The sequence below is a fragment of the Panthera onca genome, chromosome B3 (assembly GCF_046562875.1).
Source record: "Panthera onca isolate mPanOnc1 chromosome B3, mPanOnc1 haplotype 2, whole genome shotgun sequence".
NCBI lineage: Eukaryota > Metazoa > Chordata > Mammalia > Carnivora > Felidae > Panthera > Panthera onca.
In genome coordinates this window covers 46,634,219-46,649,350 of record NC_138344.1, presented here as the reverse complement: position 1 = coordinate 46,649,350, position 15,132 = coordinate 46,634,219, and the positions used below count along the sequence as shown (strand labels likewise).

The 15,132-nt window shown below is 41.3% G+C and overlaps 1 long non-coding RNA gene across 2 annotated transcripts; it reads right to left on the bottom strand.

Annotated features, from left to right (window-relative positions):
* Positions 1-2,814: 2,814 nt before the first annotated feature.
* On the bottom strand, positions 2,815-14,884 carry LOC132669055 (uncharacterized). Of its 2 annotated transcripts, XR_009605966.3 has the most exons (8): positions 14,208-14,884; positions 13,868-14,106; positions 11,057-11,261; positions 10,468-10,538; positions 10,156-10,299; positions 9,768-9,965; positions 7,255-7,435; positions 2,815-3,427 (listed from the first exon to the last, which is right to left on the bottom strand). It is a non-coding gene; the product is annotated as an uncharacterized LOC132669055 (long non-coding RNA). The 2 variants fall into 2 exon arrangements; XR_009605965.3 differs by lacking the exon at positions 2,815-3,427 and having other exon boundaries at positions 6,484-7,435.
* Between the last annotated feature and the right edge of the window lie 248 nt (positions 14,885-15,132).

Below are 15,132 nucleotides of genomic sequence, written 5' to 3'. Positions count from 1 at the left end.
AAGTGTCTAGCCTCTCATTGTGGTGTTTCTTGGTTTAGTTTAGGTTAGTTTTCCCCTCAGGGAAATAATAAATGTGAACCCAGCTCTTAGGGAGAGATTTCCATTTGGTGCTTTCACTTTACGTTTCTCTCTCTCTGGTTTCCTACTGTGCTCTTTCACTCGCTACCGCCCCAACCCTTCCACCTCCTAGTGCTGTGCCCTCCTTACCCACACTCCCAGCCCCTCACACCTATTTCCCATTCCTCACACATCTCGAAGCACAGACTCCGTGGACTCATTCGCTCTCTCTACCACAGTGCTTCTTTTTCCTCCGGCACCTCTGTGGTGAACGGAAGCGTTAGTTCCTGATTAATCACAGGTGTCAAAGAACCTGCTGTCCTTGTGGGCTCTTTCCTCTTCAGCTTACAGTTTACACACCTAACCTGGTAACTTGGTCTCAGTCTCCAATTTAGAAAAGGTCTGTTGTCTTACCACGTTGCCATACCACATCTGACCATATAATTAATCCAAAAAAAAAAAAAAAAAAGACACTTGGAGAGTAAAAGGAGGTATGACTATTAATCATGCCAAGCCAACAACATGAATAGGGACCCCCACTAAATCTGGATATATGGTCACTTTAATTTTTCCCTTGCTTTCATTCCCAGTCTCTCTCTGCAAGTTCTCTGTCAAATAGAGTCAAGAACAGATGACAACCCTAAGAATTTGAAGTACGTAATTTTGGAATTTTTATAAATTAGTCAAAGGTTGGGCTCAATCAGGCTAGCATTATGCTATCAATGAAGAAAAGTTTAGTGAAACAAACAGTATAATACAGAGACTTGTAGGGAAAAAAAATCCAGATGCCATTTTAATATTTATTTATTTATTTATTTATTTATTTATTTAGAGAGCGAATGGGGGAAAGGGGCAGAGGGAGAGAGAGAAAGAATCGTAAGCAGACTCCACGCTCAGCGCAGAACATGACAGGGGTCAAAGGACTTCGAGACATAAACACTTTATTATTGTCTGTAAGTTTATTAATTTTCTTTCTTTTCTATTTCCATTCAAGATTTCTTTTTCTTTCTTTGGTTCATCTTTTTGCTCATCAAACAGTATAGTTTCATAATAATTCATCTCAACTACTATGGCTATTGAGGTTTATTTACGGAAACGGGCCATTGATGGATAGGAATTATTCAGGGCCATTTAAAACAAAAGGGACTACAATAGCCCTGATGTGAGACAAACAAAATTAAGGAAACAGAATTATTTTCAAGAAGATACTAGCCTCTTATATCTTGCATTCATAAAAATTTCCCCATATTTCAAGTGTCTTCTAAAATATTTGCTATTTTACTCTTTTTCCTTTTAGCTTGACATTTACATGCTAATAACTCTCTTCTAAAATATTCACCCAGCCTAGGAGTAGGAAACCTAAATGCATCAAAAACTATGGAAGAAATGGAAAAATATTGCTAAAGGATTACCACCCCAAACAAAGCATACTAGATTGACAATCTGTCAAATTTTTAAGGATCAAAATAATCCCTAGGTTATAACATTTTTCCAGAGAAAAAGAAATAGGAAAACATTTGAAAATTCACTTAAAAATCAGCATGATTGTAATACAAAAATTTGACAAAGATAATTTTTAAAAAATCTATAGTCCAATTTTGCATGTTAATAAACATGCAAAAGTTTTATCTAGCTGTATTAAAAGAGTAATATACAGAATGTTTATTATAGGACCTAAGAATTCATGGATGGTTTGCTAAAGGGAAATACAGGAATGAAAATTATACATGAATAGGTCAAAAAACAAGTCACATTATTATCTTACCATATGATCAAAAGGCATAAGACTCAATATCCTTCCTATTTTAAACTTTCAATAAACTTGGTATAGAATGATAGAGAATACAACCATAAAATCACACACACACACACACACACACACCTCTTTTTCCAATCAATAGCCATGCAACACCATTCTTAACCATGACACTGGAGGCAATCTCATTAAAGGAAGAAATACATAGGATACTATCACCACTGCTTTTATATTTATAACATAGTATAAAAGTTCTAGATAATATTGTAAATCTTAAAACAGAAAAAAGTGTGTATTGTTATTTGCAAGTAATATGATTATTTATTTAGATGGCCTAAAAACCAAATCCATCCAGGGGACTGCTTTTGTAAATAAGGTTTCATTGCAACATAGCCATGCCCTTTCATTTCCATATTGTCTAATGGCTGCTATTGAATATTTTTGGATATTCAGCAGAGTTGAATATTTGTGATAGAGGCTACACTTCATTTTAGCCAAAAGGCTGAGAAATAACATAGTTTTGACAGAGGTTGTATTCTCACAAAGTCTAAAATATTTACTATTTGCCCTTTACTGAAAAAAAAATTGCCAGCCTTTGATCTAGAGTAGATCAAAAGATTCTACCAAAAAATCAATTAAGAAGTCATTAAGGTGGCCAGATATAAGATATACCAGAGGGAGTTCTATAACACACCAATAATAATAATTTGTATAATATAAAAGAAAAAATCCTACAAAAATAACATTTAAACGTATATAATAGGCAGGCTCTATATGAAGAAAATCACCCTATTTAATAAAGGATATAAAACAATATGTAAGTAAATGTAGAACATAGAATATTTGTGAACTGGAAGACTCAATATCCTATAAATGACAATTCTTCCCATATTATCTTATAAGTTTAATGTAATTTCAATAAAAATCACAATTTAGAAAGGGAATAACCAAAATGATTCTTTTTTTAAAATATTTTTTTATAACGTTTTATTTATTTTTGAGACAGAGAGAGACAGAGCATGAACGGGGGAGGGGCAGAGAGAGAGGGAGACACAGAATCGGAAGCAGGCTCCAGGCTCTAAGCCATCAGCCCAGAGCCTGACGTGGGGCTCGAACTCACAGACCGCGAGATCGTGACCTGAGCTGAAGTCGGACACTTAACCGACTGAGCCACCCAGGCGCCCCCAAAATGATTCTTAAATTGTTCAAAAATTGTGCACAAGTAACGGCTAATAAATGGCCCCTCAAATATATAATGCTAGACAAAATAGAAGTTCATTTCTCATTCACAGAAGTCCAAAATGGGCATTTCAAATGGGCAAGCAGCTCTTTTTCAGAGAGACTCAGGGGCCCAGGCTCCTTCCACCTTATAGATCCCCCGTCTCAACACAGGGTTTCTTTCCAAAGTTGTCTTCGGGATCCTTTCAGTCTGAGATAGGTGAGAAGGGGAAAGATGGTGGAGAATTGCTTATGTGAGGTCTTATTTTTATTGGCAATTCTGGAGGTGCCACACATTGCTTTCCCTTTACATTCCTTTCCCAGGTCTGGATGGCATTGATCATGTGACTATAACTAACTGCAAGGGAGCCTGGGAAATGCAGTCTGGTCGCGTGCCTAGAAGGAAAAAAAAAAATGGTTGGCAAAGAGTCTACACAGTTTGCCATAGCACCAGATGGGGAAGTCCAGAAACAGACCACAGCATATGTCAGAATTTATAATGTGATAAATACGGCATTTCAAATCAGTGAGGAAATTACAGTCAATTAACAGGGCTTGGACAATTATTGGTTATATCTTTACCCTCACATACAGAATAAAATAAATTCCAGATGTACTACATTTAAGTATATATATAAAAAAAGAAACCTTTCAAAAACTAGAGTAAATATAGCCTGTTTGATATTTTGGTGGAAAAGGCCCTTGTAAGCAGAGAAAGGGAAGAAATCATAAAGGAAAATTGATAGTTTGAGTATTTAAAAATGAAAAACTTCTGTATGCTGAAATTAAAAAAAAAAAACAATTAAAAAGGCAAGTGACAAAAGGAAAAACTACTATTTGAGAGCAAAAAGATTAATATCCTAAATACAAGAAAGTTCCTAATAGCAATGAGAAAGAGATGAATTCCTCAGCTGAGAAATAGGAAATAAAATGAGATGTAGGTGGCTAACAAACATATAAAAAAATAAATCTCAGCACCAACAAGGATTCCTGAGAAAGACTATGACCTTACCAGCCCTCTCTGAGCTCTAGCTTTTCCATCTATGAAACTAGAATAAACTCAGAAACTGTTCGTGGGGCTTTGTTTAATTAAATGAGATAACCCAAGTACAGCACGCAGTAAACAACAAATACGAGTTATTGCCATTCTTATTCTAAGTGTTCATGGTGTATTTTTAGGTGAAAAAAGAAAGAGTTAAAACGTACACTCAGTCTGATGTCATTTATTATTCACATATACCCCCATCCACCAAGGAAAGGAACACAGCAGGATTTTAGCAGGATTGTTTCTTGCTTGTGGCCATAGGAACAACTGTAATTTTCTCCTTCATACATTTTGGCGATTTCCAAAATTTTCAAAATAAACATGTATTGTTATGTTTACAATTATAAAAAATTTAAGTGCTCATCTTTGAATCATTGTTGAGTGACCCGAAATTATTTCTTAAATTCATCTGGGACTTATTAGTTTCTGAAACCAGACTCTGTCTTCAAAACCGCTGTCCAGAGGCCTGAGCAGGGGAAAATCACAAATAGGCTTTGCCTCAGTTTCAGCTCAGTGACAGAATCTCTTTTTTGCTTGTCCAAATGAGGTGTGAGATCATTACCCCTGAAGGACTCAGAATGTGAACTGAAACACTCTGAACAAAACTAGATTGTAACAGATAGAATTCCAAGGAGGGCAAAATGATACATATAGGGATAGGGCAGCACTTGGTGCCTGGCTCCTCTCAACCCTGGTTGGTGCTCCTTTGCTACTGTTCCGTTCCTTCAGCGACTTCCTTCCTTATCTCCCACTTTCTTTTCTGGGCTTCCCCTTGCCCACTGCGGTTGTTTCTTGGGAAAGTTAACCTGGGTCTCAGTTTCCTCATCTACAAAATGGGGTGATTAGTACCTTCCTGATCAGATTGTTTTATATAATGCACTTAGGATAATGCCTGGCACACAGTAGGTAAAAGGACAGTAAAAGGACGCTGTTATTATTCTTCAAATGTCAACGTATAGAACTATATATTCACTTTTTTTGGTCTTGTTTCTAGGGCGGGAAGTGAAGTAGGGCTCTGGGGTTTGGGTGAAGCTCACCTTTGCCTATACTGTACTTGGATAGGTAATTTCTGAATAGCTTCAACTAAACAAGTTTCATTACACATTCATTATAGCTTGTCCCTGAAATGAACAAATTAGGAGCGTATCATGAAGAAGTCTGCTTGTGATACAGTTCCCACATGTAGTACCTTCTCAGTCACAGCTCTTCTAAGGGAAGGCGCCTCACCCAAAGCCCCTAGTATGGGCAGGGTGGTCATATATTATCTCTGGAGAGCCACTTCCTTCCTTGGCCACACCTGATTAGACCAGCATGTGCTCCTGACACAAGGGCCACCAAATGAACGAGGGCTGACTAATGGCCTGTGACCATGTTAAGGGGAAACTTTTCTTACTCCACCCCTGTTATTCTAGAAATACCCTCTTGGTTCTCCTCTGCCTGGGGAGTGACTGCTCTGATCCTCTTGAGGGTAGGCTGCTTCTAAGGGGTCATGCATTCTGGTGCTCCTCTGGGGTTGGCCCCTGGGTGGCTGGGAAGACAGGTGTGAGGGGATCCTGCCCTGGTCCCAGCTGTCTGTGATGGGTGGTACTCTGCTTGAGAATGGGCTTTCCTTAGCAGGCCCTTGTGGCTCTCCACTATTCCCTCCTCCATTGTGGCTCAATCAGCGACAATAGTGCCATATTGGCTTTATTGGCTCTGTGCTTTATTTCCAGCTTATTCAAAACTTGAGTAGGGAAGAGGAGTGTTCTTTATTGGAGGCCTTCTCTATGATCCCAAAAGAAAAGGCAGCTGGGCTCATCAAAGCATCCCTCAGCCATACAAAGATTGAACTCGGCAGTCCTTTTAAATACCCAACAGAAAACTCTTCTAATGTGCAGAAGGGGGCGTGCGTTAGCATATTCATGGCAGAGGTGAAAAACTGGAACCTGTCTACATCTTAATCAAGAGTGGATAGATAGGTGAAATGTGCTTTTATTTACTTTTACTTTTTTCACTTTATTTACTTGATGGAATATATACCATGCTTAAAAGGGATAAGCTAGGTTTATATGTTTCAATATGGATGTAGATCAAAATCATTATGTTGAATGAAAAAGGAAAGTCACAGCATGTGATAACATTTATGTAAATGAAAACACACACACAAAAGAGAATCCTATATTGTTTGTGGATGTGCGTGTATGAGAGAGAACCAAAAGACTAAATCAAAGCAGTGATAGTGAGTGATGGTGATTGGTTTAGGAGAAAGAGGGAAAAGGAAAGTAGACTTAGGTTGGCTCAGGAGAATTCTATCAGCAATATTTTACTTTTTATTTTTATCTTTTTATTATTTTTTAAAATTTATTTATTTTGAGAGAGAGTGTGCATGTGCGTACATGTGTGAGAGGGGTAGGGATGGAAAGAGAGAGAGAGAGAGAGAGAATCCCACGCAGGCTCCCTGATGTTATTGAAGAGCCTGATGTGGGACTTGATCTCCCCAACAGTGAGATTAGGACCTGAGCTGAAATCAAGAGCTGTACCGACTGAGCCACCCAAGTGCTCCTGTTTTTACACTTTTTAAAAGATTTTATTTGTAAGTAATCTCTATACCTGATGCAGGGTTCGAACTCGTGAGCCTGAGACCAAGAGTCACATGCTCTACTGACTGAGCCTGCCAGGCACCCCAATATTTTATTTTTTAAGAAAGAATCTAAGCACATATTGTATAATTTTAAAAGGCGTACACATAGGAAAAATTCAGTAAGCAAAGATGACAAAATACCAACAGTTGCTCATCCCATTTCATGGAAAAGTGGTTGTGCTAGATTATGCATTGTACTTTTCTGAGAAGAAACCTTTTCTAAAACAAAAGGAAATCACATAAAATGGGGGTTGCTCTAGAAGGAATCTTCCAGATCTAGGAAGCACAGGGGCCGGACAATTAGTGTCAGGGTGGCAGGTGGAAGACTGTGCTGTGGCTGAGGAGGAGAGGTCAAGGCAGGTGGGGAACACCTTCAAATTGGACTGGAGAGACCAGGGCTGAACCAGCAGAGTAAGCCAGCACCCAAGATCCTGTCCCAGGATCCCACCCAACACCATGTCACATTTAGTTCTCATGTCTCCTCAGGCTCCTTCTGGCTGTGACAGTCTCTCAATTTCCTTGTCTTTGTTGACCTCAAGGTCAGTTTGGGGGAAGTACCTATCAGGTATTTTGCAGGATGCTCCTCTGCCGAGATTTGTCTGATGTTTTCCTTGTGATTACAGCAGGGTTATATGTTCTTGGGAGGAAGATCACGGAGGGCAAGCGCCTTCTCATCTCATCACATCCAGGGAAACTCCTATCAACGTGGCCTGTCACTGTTGACCTGGGACTTGATCTCCTGGAAGGTTACATTTTAAAAGTTGTTTTTCCAGTCACTCTGTTGACCCAAGTAGTGACTGTAATGGAAGAGAACAGTCATCTCCAGTGGGGGCAGCTCAGCCTCACAGAGCACCCCGGAAAAGGTCGCCTTGATCCCACTTGTGGGAAGGCCTGGCTCAGCCTGTCCCCTCAGACAGGAGGTAGGCGGGGCAGGCCTTGAGCTCCAGCTGGAGGGCCCCGAGGCTCGGAGCAGGGAATGGGAAACTTCCCGGGCACACAGGAAAACCACCAGTGGAAACCAGATTCTCCTTTCCCAGGCAGTGGGGAGGGGTATCTCAAGAGTACTAGCATTTACATTTAATAAATATTTAGAGAAAAGACCAAACTTCACTTCCTGTAGCTGATAAAGGCCCTCGGAAATATTGGGGCCTTGCTACTTTGCAGCAAGCCTTTAATGCGTCCTAGTTGGCGCCCTGTCACAGACCCTGCAGCTGCTATTTCAACACTCCTCCTTTTATCCACCCTCCACCATCCCTGGAGGGATCCTCTTAACCCCAGGGAACTGTTTATTTCCTCTCCTGTAGGGAGGACGAGAGTCTGTCCTCAGCTGCCACACTGCACCTTGACCCACCCCCCTCCAACCCATGTCTGCCTCTCTCCCCTGCCCAGCCCTTCGTCTCCCCACAACCCCACGATGTGCTCTCCTTTAACCTGCCCATTCCCCTGGCCTCTTCTTGTTCAGTGAGCCACACTCCAGCCTAGTTCCATTACCTTCAAGCTATTCCCTTGTTCCTCTCCTTTCTTTAAATGGTCCTTCCTGACCCTACGCTTACAACTCACCCCTCCTCACCTCTGCATTTCCTAGCACCGAGCTCCAGCCAGGACCAGACTATGTGTAGTTCCCGGAAAGCGTCAGCTGCTCTCTTTCCGGCCTCTGCGCCTGTTGTCCATGGCCTGAAACGCTGTCTCTGCCTGCTCCCCTCTGCCTGTGTCATTGGCTGACCAACCCCCACACTTCCTGGCTCACACCCTGACAGACCAGATTTTCAAAGCACTTCCTCCAGGAAGCCTTCCCACACTCAGAGCACCTTATACAGCCCATCTTGGCACTTACCTGATGGTACTGAAACTGCCTGGTCTGTTCTCTGCCCCACGGATTACAAGCTCCTTGAGGCAGCAAGCACATCTTGCTCATCATTACATTCTTCAGATACCAGGCCTAACAAATAGTTGAAGCTCGAAACTACCTGTTGAGTTAAAGGAGCAGGCTAGCCAGCTGCTTCTGCCTTGAACATGAATTCCCGTGTTCCTATCATTCATGACACTTTCATCACCGATCATCATCTTTATTTGCCTTCTGTATCAGCCACCTTGTGAAATGACCTTCTGAAGAACTTCCTCAACGCAGCAGTCAACGGTCCCTTCTCAGTCCTTGGTCCATTGGCTGAGACCTCTCCACTGGCTGTGACACTCTTGTCCGCTTTTCCTTCCTTTTAATTCTCTCCTCCTTGGATTTCTGGAATGTTGTGCTCTCCTGCTTCTCTCCCCATTTCTGCGACCTCTTTCTCAGCATCTATCACCCTCTTCTCTCCCTTCTCCTGCTTTAACATGTCCCAACCTACTTTTGTCATGTTCCCTCCTAGGCTTGCTACTTGTCCTTGCTTCCCTGTTTCTGGGAACAGCATCAGCAGAAGGGAGACTCAGCATCATTTTCAACTTCTTTCTCCCTTTGTGAGACCTTCTAATTAGGAGCCAGCAAGTCTATCAATTTCTGTTTCCCAAATGTTGCTCTAACCCTTGCTCTAGGTTAGGCCTTCATTCCTTCCAGGCTGGACTATTGATAGTTGTCGTCACCTCCAAACTGGTCTCACCCCCGGCTCCACTCCGGTGTCACCCCTGCCCAAACTTTCCTTTGCACTCTTCCGGTTGTGACGCATCATGGCTCGCAATGTCCAGTTGCTGTCTGTTCCCTCTGGAATAAAGCTCACACTTCTGGGAAGAATGCGAGACCTTCCTCAAATAGCACAACCAACCTTTCGAACCTGATCTCCCAGCACAGGAACCCTTCCTTCTTGCACTTGAACTACTTCCTGCCCTGCCCTGTCTACCTCCTCTGGCTTCTGCCTGAACTGTCCTTGCCCACCATGCATGTGGAAATCTTACCCAGTTTTCATGCTTTGTATAAACGGCGCTTCTCCTATGAAGTCTTCCCTAATATCTTGCCTTTGCTCTTTATTTTATGTCAGGATGTCATCAAGCTCTCCTTGGCAAATCAGTCCTGAAATCTCAGGTGCTTGACCCACTTATTTGCCTCTCATGCCACACAGTCTCACGTGAGTCAGGCAGCTCACCTTGGTAACTCTTCCCCAACAGTGACTCAGGGGTCCCAGCTGCTTCTGTCTGTCCACTCTGCCATCTCAGCAGTGTCTGCTTCCAGGGGTGAGGAGGTGAAAGGGGAGGTCTGGAGAATGCTTGCCCACTCTTAGCAGCCTCATCACTTCCGCTCACATTTCCAGTGGTGGGAGCTCAATCACAGGGCCTGGAATGACCTACACAGGAGGGTGGAGAAGGTAGGAAAGCACATGGACATTGGGTCAGCACTGCTGGGCCACAGGGTCCTGCAGCCAGGGTGACCACCTTGTTTGCCTGGGAATGTCTGGGTTCTAGCCCTGAGAAGCCCGGTATCCCAGAAAAGCCCCGGATCCTAGGCAAACTGAGAAGGCTGGTCGGTCACCCCACCTCCAGCTCTTGGCTCTTGTACTCCTGTACAACTATGTCATCCTCGTCTGTTTCCACTTCATCCAGATGTAGATTACAGACTTCCTGAGAGCAGGGACTGGATTGCGCGGATCTTTTTCATCCCCGCAGGGTCAAGAACATTGTCTGTAGTGAGTAGATAACCATAAATTTGCATAGAGATTTAAAATGTCTTTTTGGCTTTTGATTACGTGAATAATACATATTCAATGTAAACACACACACACACACACACACACACACACACAACCACCCCAGGTGAACAAAAAGGGAGAAAACAATTTTTAAAATTACCTTAATTACTAGCCCTTCTTAGAAATGACCACTCAGCTTTCAGGTTCAGGCTCACACCCACACATTCGAGTCTGTAAGTGAATTGTAAAGAAAAACCGGGTCATATTTCACAGGCTGTTCTCTAAGTTCTTTTTCTCATTGAACAATATATCTCATAAATGTCTATGGCATTAAATTGAAAATGATATAATTAAATGACTTGCATTTATTAGGCCCAAATTGTAACATAGCTGGGAATACTGGTATGATTAGCAGCTGGATCATGTTCTATAACTTGGCATGCTAACCATTTGGTATAACTGACTGGTGGTATTTCCTTTTTTGAAGTAAATGTAAGTGATAGAAATTGTTCCAGAACATTGCAAAAGATGGGCAGCTACCCAGTTCATTTCATAAAGCTTACATAACCTTGATACTTCAAACTGATCAAGAGATCATTAAAAAAAAAAAAAAAAGACAGAAAACCTATAGGCCAAGCTCTCTTAGGAATACAGATCTTAAATGAAAAACAAGGAAATATACTGTAAGAAGATACCAAATAAACTAATAATAACGTTTAATAAGACAATAACCCAATCCTCATACAGACCTTCCAATACGTCAGCCAGTAGTCTGAGTGCTTTACATATACTAACTAGTTAATCCTCATGACATCCTGTGAGGAAACCTTTTATGGGTGAAGAAATAGGTCCAGAGTGTGAGTAACTTGTCCACAGTCCACGGTGACCACCCTCTAGGACTACATCGGTCTTTTATTCCAGCAATGCATGGATGGGTCATTACAAGGGCATGTCCTGATACAATGGAGTACAACAGTAGGTTTAACAAGGAAAACAAGGTCATCTTGATACTAAAAAAGGCATTTGAGAAACAGTGATATCTCTTTTAATGAAAGTATTACAAAAAATAGAAGCAGAAGGGTGTTTGTTTATACTAAAAAGTATATATTTCAAACAATGCATTTATTAAAATTTAGGTTCAAAGTTCAGATCCCTCAATTCTACCTATTAGCAATTGAAATATAAATCACCTGGGAATACTTTATAGGCCATAGGAAAGCTTTCTCTTTTCTACAGAGTATTTGTCTGTGTTTGAAAATGTTGAGAAAAAAATCCATAAACTTCTGTTCTGAGAGAATGCCTCAACATTTTTATCCATATATGCTTTTTCCTTCCTGAATTAGGATCACAGTTATACCATTTTGAAACTCGTTTTCTTTCTTTCACTATTTACTGTGAATAATCTCCTTTGTCATGAAGTTCTCTCATATATGAACTTTAATGGCTGCATAATATTCCATTAAAAGGATGTACCATAATTTAACCATTTAACCTCTATGTTGGACACTTGAGAGGTTTCCCTTTTCCCTTTTTCTTCCTTCCTTCCAAGCCTCCTTCCTTCCTTCCTTCCTTCCTTCCTTCCTTGCCTCCTTCCTTCCTTCTTTCCTTCCTTCCTTGCCTCCCTCCCTCGTTCCTTCTTTTCTCTCTCTTTCCTTCTCTTTCTTTTTTCTTTCTTTCTTTCTTTCTTTCTTTCTTTCTTTCTTTCTTTCTTTCTTTTTTCCTGGCTATTATAAGTAGTAACACAATTCATATCCTTGCCCCTAAACCCTCTTTCACAGCCCTGATGGTTAATTTAGGTCAAATTCCTAGAAAAGAGCTCCACATCTTTTATGTTTCCTGCCAAATTACCTTCCTGGAATATTTGCACTAATTTATGCTTCTTCCAATAATATAGGAGAGTGCCATTTCTGCCACACTCACATCTTCCAATAATTCAAGTGAGACCTGTATGTGATTACATACAGAAGATGTTGCAAAAACTGATCGTTGAGATGCATCAACCTTCTCAATAAGAGGGAACATACGCCACAAAGCTGTCTATGCCTCCCAAAATAATTTACAAATTTAATCCAATGCCAATAGGAATTTTCTTAGAATTTGCCTCAAGGATTCTAAAAGTTATCTGGAAGAAGGAACAAGGGAGAGTATCAGCAACTGTTGTAAAAGAGAAGAGTGAGGACAGGGGCCAATTCTCATTGAAAAAAAATGTTTTAAATTATTTTTTTTATGTTTATTTTTGAGAGAGAGAGCATGACCAGGGGATGGGCAGAGAGAGGACCCGAAGCAGGTTCTGCACTTACAGCAGCAACCCCAACATGGGGCTCAAACTCACGAACCATGAGATCATGACCTGAGCTGAAGTCAGATGCTCAACCAACTAAGCCATCCAGGCGCCCCTTCTCATCAAACTTCTGAAAAGCAGTAGTAGTTAAAGCACTAGCTATGTGAATCCAAGCCCATTTCCTTGTCCTTTGTGCCAAGCTATTCTTCCACACAGATTAGCTGTTGGCAAAAGAGGTCTTCTCACCAGCTGATAAAGCCTTGTGGAACTCAAGGTCGTAGCTGCCACTTCAATCCCACGTTTTAATTAATTAAGAGCAGAGAGAAATCCAAATGCAAGTTTGTTATTTTTCACAAGGCCTTGCTTTCCATGGGGAGGGGCTCCCAACAGAAACTAGATACACTATCAGTGGGCCTAACTGCCTCTCTTCTATCTTACTGCTTGTTGAATATGATAAAAACAGCTCTATTTACACCATGCTATTAACTTTTTCAAGAACTTTCTAGGGCCCCAGTTGAGTGCACAGGCAGGACGAGGAGGCACAACTATAGCTCCAGATGAAATTCAGAATTCCCGTGATTATACAGGAGTGGGGGACGTGCTGGCACTTTGGCTGGTGTCGGCTGTGTTAGAGCCCCTGACGTAAAGACAGGAAAATGGAGCTGTTTGTGCCCCCAGACTCAACATTTTTTTAATACCAGGGATTAGACTCCTTCCCTGACTGCTGTAGTTTAAAACATGGTCCTCAGAAAACACGAGGTCCCTCTCTATAAAAGCACACGTTCATTTGCTGAAACCCATCTGTGGGAAACTTTCCCATAGAATGTTGTTCCACAGGACTTCCCATTTAAATTATTTGAAAGAAGGACACCATCAACACATAAGGAATTTGAGAGAGAGAGGCACCCACTCACCCACCCACACAGATGCTCACATACAGCAAAATCAAACCAGTTGGCATTGACACCCAAGCCCTCTGAGTTCAAAGGCAAGAGCCACCTCAGAGTTCCCACCATCTGAAGAGGACCTTGGCTTTTTCCTTTGAAGTGTTTCCTTTGAAGGTCAAGGTAAAGGGGCCATGTTGACTCAAGAAATTGCTAATCTATAGAAGGATGTGGCCTCTGCTCCATCACACATTTGTAATGTTCACATGAGGTTAACAAAACAAATGGTTTTGACTGTAATGCGTGAGCTGGGGCCAGCCTTTCTTCTCAACTTGTCTTCATCACAAGAACATTCCTTTGGGATAAGGTGAGACCCAGGCTAAGAAAGAACTCACAGGGTTCGAAACCGGTTGCAGGGTTCATTTTGAGCCTCTTGAATCTCTGTAGTCATGCAATCAGAACCGGTCTCCTGAAGTTGGCTACTGTGTGCCACAGAATGAAGACTGTGCTTGGAGACAGAAGATCTGGATCAAATCCCAACTCCTTTGTCGCTTATTACACACTGCCATTCCTGATGGGTTTCTTCACAGTTCTTGACCTGACTAATTCCTGTTGAAGAATTTCTTAAAACAAGCTGAAAATGTTAAAAAACAAACAAACCCAAATAAGACTTTTTCAGCATAGAAGCCAGAAGTTACGTAGGACTTAATAAGATGGTTTCTAAGAAGTAGATACCTTGGCATACAAGAGAAACACCATCACCGAGATAGTCTGAGCCCAGGCACAATTTTGGCAGGATAGCAATTTGTAGAGTGTTTAGCAGGCCCAGTTATACTAAAAAACAAAAACAAAAACAAAAACAAAAACAAAAACAAAAACCAAACCCTCCCAACAATACAAGAAGCATCACTAGAATGTTTGCAGCAGATATATCATTTATCTTGGTATCTCCAGTACCCAGCACAAGCGCTGGCATACATTAGTCGAATTCAATTCATTAGGAGATGCAGCACGTTCTCTCCACACTCATCCCTACCCTCATTCACACAAATATTTGGTCTCAATTGTGGGCATACTAAAAATGATATGTGTCACAATCTAAAAGTGTTTCTCCATCTGGAGAGAGTAGGTTATCTGGCAGAGTCAAAAGACTGGAAATAACAGATCATTACAAAAGACTTTGATCAAATATTTTGTTTTGAGGTTGATACTGGTTACATACCTCCCCCAACCCCACCCCCTTACTAATAAGGTCACCCATGGGATTTGGAATGGATGTTGCATATGCCAGTCACCAAATGGCCTGCTTCAGAGCCCCAAAGGGTCATATGTTTGGATAAAGTCCCTCCAGCCTCTTTGTTGTTGTTGTTTATCTCGAGTCCTAATTCAAGGGGATTCTTCCATCACTTTTTTTTCCCCAATGGAAATGCCACCCAGAGAGCTAGGAGATCAACAACAGAGTGTGTAAGGTAGGTGGGGATGGAGCCTATTAGTTTAGGTAAAAGAACAGGCATGCTTGGGGTTTAAAAGAGTGATTTTGCCTACCCTAAGTTAGAATTTTACATATAAATATGAATATAAAAAATATATACATAAAGCCATATATAAACCTACCTTTCAATCTATCTATCTATCTATCTATCTATCTATCCATCTATCT